This window comes from Capsicum annuum, unplaced genomic scaffold, assembly GCF_002878395.1.
Source record: "Capsicum annuum cultivar UCD-10X-F1 unplaced genomic scaffold, UCD10Xv1.1 ctg3878, whole genome shotgun sequence".
In the NCBI taxonomy this organism is placed as follows: Eukaryota; Viridiplantae; Streptophyta; class Magnoliopsida; order Solanales; family Solanaceae; genus Capsicum; species Capsicum annuum.
Window position 1 is genome coordinate 50,138 of NW_025845946.1, and position 6,285 is coordinate 56,422.

Below are 6,285 nucleotides of genomic sequence, written 5' to 3' on the forward strand. Positions count from 1 at the left end.
TTTAATCATGACCTATTAGCTATCCAATAAACAGCATAAGTGGGAACATAAATCAGACCTACTAAAATAACAAAACTAAGGTGGTTAGGGAAAGAAGTTAATATTTTCATGACATAGATGTAAGTTCATAAATCACGTGCTCATTTTTTTCTATAAATGCCATTGCTGTACAGCATGGGATTATTAATAATCAAACAAGTGGACAAAGTTTTAATAATAAAAAAGCTGGAATATGAAGCACATTTTGCAGGATATTAATTTTTTTCAGATCTAAGTTAGCTGCCCATTTTTGAAAAGAAAGTTGGCCACATGAAACCACCATTTTTTTTCCCACGCACGTAATCTCTTCCTCCATTTTCTATTAAGTTGAGAGAAAGTGGGAGAGAGAGACATCCAACCTTCGGTAAGGTTATAAGGTGTTTTTGAATTGTGATTTGTGAGGTAGTTTTTCCCTCACCAAAAATCTATATCTTTATTTATAAGCTCTTTTTTTAAATGCTCATTCTTCTTTTATTTGCTAATTTTGGCATTTGATTTTATGAATATATATGTGTTTAATTGTTGCAGATTCAGTATCAAGAATGGGAGGTGGTGGCAATATGTCTACTCCAACAACTAAAAATGAACAAAAGAAAAATCCTCTTAAAAGAATCCCAATTTTAAAGTCCCTTTTAGAATTGATGATATGAAGAAGGCTATTTCTCCTCACTGCTTTCAACGATCACTCATCCGATCGTTCTACTATTTTTCTCATGATCTCTTACTAGCTTCTGCCTTCTACTACATAGCCTCGACTTACTTTCACCTCCTTCCATCCCCATATTGTTACCTAGCATGGGTTTATTACTGGATTGTTCAAGGTTTCTGTTTTTACTGGAATATGGATGATTTCCCATGAATGTGGCCATCATGCGTTTAGTGATTACACGTGCGTAGATGACACTGTTGGTTTTATCCTTCACTCTGCACTTCTAATGCCATACTTCTCATTTAAATATAGCCATCGTCGTCACTACTCCAACACTAATTCCCTTGATCATGATGAAATCTATATATGTGCCAAGCATTAAATCTGAACTACATTGGTTCAACAAATAGTCGAACAATCCTCTAGGACGAATACTCCAACTTGTCACCATCCTCACTCTCGGCATGCCTTTGTACTTTACATTTAATGTCACGGGAAAGAATTATGATCGCTTTGCATGTCATTTTGATCCATATATATGGACCTATATATAATGATCGTGACAGGTTATGGATATACATTTCAGATGATTGCAACTACTTATGTGTTGTATCGCATTGCTCTGACACAAGAGCTAGCTTCGCTTGTATGTAATTATGGGATGCCCCTTATGAATGGATCCATAATATTAATGAATTTGTTGAGCCACACTCACCCGAATGGGATTTGTTAAGAGGAGCTTTAGCTACCACAGACAAACACAAATAAGTTTTTTCACTATTTTGTAGATACTCATGTGTTGCATCTTCTATTCTCAACTATACCACATTACCATGCAGTGAAGGCAACCAAAGCTATCAAGCCATTACTAGGAGAATACTACCAATTTGATGGTACATGTAACACCCCAACTTAGGAAAAGAAGGGATGCTGGATATATAAGTAAGTAAGCCTTACTTCCTAGTGACGCGTTTTAAAGCCGTGAGGGTCTAGACCTAGAGCGGACAATATCACTAGTGGGCTGAGCTAAGGGGCCTCTCGGGCCTTCGTGGCTTGGGATGCCCATCGCGGCCAGGGCCTCGGCTTGGGTCATGACAAGAATGGTATCAGAGCTACTCCTGTGACTCCACGGCTTGGGTCGTGACAAGAATGGTATTAGAGTCGCTCCTGTGAATTCAGAAATTTCACATTCCGTCTCCATGACTTTCCATGCCATTTTTATTTTCAATGTTTGTACATTTCATTAAGTACATAATTGGCGCTGTAATACTGTTGTGCAGGTAAAGAAATCGACGACGCACTTATCTGAACTGATATGGACAAGCTAATTAAGTAAGCTTCACACGATGCTTCCGCAAGACATAAAGCATAAGAGGTAATAGCTGTTCTTCCTGATTAGTTGTTGAACATACTGCTAAGCATCATTCTGGATAGAAAACAAGGAAAAAGATAATGGAATTAGAGAGGGTTAATTCAGAGATGAATCTGAAAAATAACAAAACAACTCACAGTCTAACAACAACGATAGATTACAAAATAAATTTCTAAATATCTATTCGTAAAGTAAATCCATGTCTGCAATAAAAGTTCATGAAAAGCTTTCTATCTTATAAATATCAGACGTAGTACACTTCAAATGTAAAATACTATAAACTATTCTTTCTATTTTTTTCTTAAGGTGAATAAAGTGAACTATTGGCACAAAATCGTCCAAGTATAGCTCCCTGCGAATTTTTGATGGTTTATGCTACCCATGACTTAAATCATACTCCAAAAATAAACTTGAACCAAAATCCGCCCCATGTGTCTATCTCGGATTTTCCTTATCTCATCACTGTCACCAATGTTTTGACCCAATTTCCGCAAACCAAAATCCGCCCCGTGTGTCTATCTCGGTTTTCCTTATCTCATCACTGTCACCAATGTTTTGACCCAATTTCTGCAAAGGTATATTTATCTCGAGATGTAGCAATTTATTGAGAATATTTTCCCTTTGAAAACCTTGTTCTCCAGGACTGCCCTCAAATCATCTCACCTAAAATGGGACAATATCACAATTTCAAATTCTTCGGATCCCACCCCCAACTTCCCATATCTACAGAGCTTCCAATTCTATTAGAAACTGACGCCGAAACACCTGTAGAGTCTCGCTCAGTATCTTCTCCTTCTCCAGCAGAGTTACAAGCCAACTCAAACTCACAATCCGACTCCGACAGTGAACCAACGGTGGATGCAGCTTCTCCTTTTCCCGGTAAATTTCTATCACCTTCATCTTCTACAATTCCAATGCTCCCAGAATCATCTTCTCAACCTATTGCCCAGCGGATCGCACCACCAGACCTCCCTACAAATAGACCAACGCATATACCCACAAACACAAATTGCAGCCCGCGTCCCCTCCTCATTTATCATCGCAGGCACAAAATTCCACCTACACCCATGGTCCATCAACCAATCCGTTCTATCCTTGAATCGGAGCTTGCTCCCTCCCCGCCTAAATGTCCTTCTCCTCCTACCCGTGTTGTCACCCGATCCCCAAACAACATCACTAAACCAAAACAAAGTTTTGATTACCTAGCCAAAGTGAACCCCACCATCACACCCACTACTTTCAAACAAGCACAAAAACATCCTTAGTGGCATGAAGCGATGAAACAAGAACTTGATGCTTTAATTAACAACCAAACTTGGAAACTTGTTCCTCTTAACCCAACCAAAAATATTATTTCCTGCAAGTGGCTTTTCAGGATCAAAAGGAATGAGGATGGTTCTATTGACGGATATAAAGCGAGTCTAGTTGCGAAAGGATTCACTTCTATGCAACTTCTAGTCCAGTCGTAAACCTACCACTGTTCGAACCATCCTCACTATGGCCCTTCACCACAATTGGCACCTCCGCCAGTTAGACGTCAACAATGCGTTCCTTCAAGGCAACCTGGAAGAGGAGGTGTACATGGCCCAACCTCCAGGATTCACTAACGATGACAAACCAACTCATATATGTCGATTGCGCAAGGCAATCTATGGCTTGAAACAAGCCTCGCGGGCGTGGTACAATCTCTCACAGGTTATCTCTCATCCATAGGCTTTGTTAAAATGAAATCTGATGCCTCACTACTCGTCAGACAAGGTCTTGGTGAGACAATGTGCATCCTTATATACGTAGACGATATTATTATCACTGTTAGCTATACTTCAAGTGTCGATCAGGTTATCGTTTCCTTTGCTTCTAAATTCTCAATTAAAGATGTGGGGAATCTTCACTACTTTCTTGGTGTTGAAGTGATACGCAACTCTGATGGTTTAATTGTCACTCAAGCAAACTATGTGAAGGAGATCTTGAATGATGAGTAAATGACCGAATGCAAAAGTGTTCCCACGCCAATGAGCGCAACTGAGTTGCTTACTCTGTCTGATGGTACTCACCTGAATGATGTGACATGCTATCATCAAGTCTTAGGCAGACTTCAATACATGTCTTTCACTAGACAGGACATTGCCTATGCAGTGAATAAGTTGTCCCAGTTTATGCAAGCACTGCCAGACCTTCACTGGAAAGCTGTGAAGCATGTTCTCCGCTACCTGCATGGCACCATCCATCTAGGCTTACGTGTAACTCCAATTAAAGACTTTATCTACATGTATACTCTTATGCAGATTGGGGTGGGGACATCGCAGACAGAGTTTTCATATCTGGGTATATCCTGTTCCTTGGTCACAATCAAATTAGTTGGTTATTGAAGAAACAAAATACCGCTTCTCGCTCCATCACTGAGTTTGAGTATGGTTACCAATCTCCTCACTGAGTTGCGTTTTCCAGTACATTAATTACTTACTATTTATTGTGACAATCTTGGAGCCACATTCTTGAGCAAAAATTCAGTCCTTCATAGTCGTGTGAAGCATGCTATAGTAGATTTTCACTTTGTTTGCCACCATGTCAATGTCAAAAAGGTTTGGGTTGTTCATATCCATCGTGTCGATTAACTAGCAAACACTCTGACCAAGGCACCACCTAAACCTGCTTTTCTGAAAAATCTATCCAAGGTAGGCTTAGTGACCCATCGTCTAACAAGGCACCGCCTAAACCTGCTTTTCAGCAAAATCTATCCAAGTTAGGCTTAGTGACCCATCGTCTAACTTAAGGGGGTGTATTGGCACAAAATGATTAACCCCTGTTTGGTTATTAGTTCATAATTTAGTTTAGTCAGTATTATTGTTTAAGCTAAGCCTGTCAAATGGATCGAGCTAATCCGGCCCACTTACAAAAGCCAGCCCGGTTTGACCTGGATCAAACAGCCCACGGGCTGTAGGGTCCCGGGTGCCGGGCCGGTTTATTTTTTGATTGGTCCTGATTAAATCTAACCCGGACCAAGCCCGGCTAGGGCTCGCCGGTTAATCGGCCCTGCCCTGCCCTGTTAAGTTTTTTTTCTAAAAAAAAAAACAAAAATTGGATTTAATTATAACTTAGTTTTAATATATTATTAATTTATTATCAAGTATTACTAATTTATATACGTGTATATATATCTTCTATAGACGTATATATTTAACGTATACATGTGTATATGTTATATAAATTAATATATAACTATATATATAATTATATATTGTAGCATATATATATATATATATATATATATATATATATATATATATATTAGTATATTTTATTTAAAGTAGTACATATATATTGAATGGTACGTATATATGTATATATATTTAACGTATACATGATTATATGTTTTATAAATTAGTATATAACTATATATATAGTGTGTGTATATATTGTAGTGTATATATATTGTACTATATTTTATTTAAAGTAGTACATATATTAAATGATACGTATATGTGTGTATATATCTTCTAAAGTAGTATATATTTAACGTATACGTGTGTATATGTTTTATAAATTAGTATATAACTATATATAGTGTGTGTGTATAGATTGTAGTGTATATATATTGTAGTATATTGTAGTATATTTTATTTTAAGTAGTACATATATATATTGAATGGTGCGTATATATGTGTATAAATCTTCTATAGACGTATCTATTTAACGTATACATGTGTATATGTTTTATAAATTAGTATATAACTATGTATATTGTAGTATATATATATATATATATACTATAGTATATGTTTTACTTAAAGTAGTACATATATATTGAATGGTGCGTATATTTGTGTATATATCTTCTATAGACGTGTATATTTAATATATACATGTGTATATGTTTTGTAAATTAGTAAATAATAATATATATCTTGTTGTATATACATATATTGTCGTATGTGTTTAACTTAAAATAGTACATATATATTGAATGATGCGTATATTTATATATATATATATATATATATATATATATATATATATATATATCTTCTATAGACACGTATATTTAACATATACATGTGTATATGTTTTATAAATTAGTATATAACTATATATATATATATATTATAGTATATACATATATTGTAGTATATGTTTTACTTAAAGTAGTACATATATATATTGAATGGTGCATATATGTGTGTATATATATTCTAAAGTAGTATATATTTAACTTATACATGTGTAT

General features: G+C 35.9%; 1 pseudogene; it reads left to right on the forward strand.

Annotated features, from left to right (window-relative positions):
* Positions 1-392: 392 nt before the first annotated feature.
* Positions 393-6,285, forward strand: part of LOC107849822 — a 26,411-nt pseudogene continuing 20,518 nt past the window's right edge.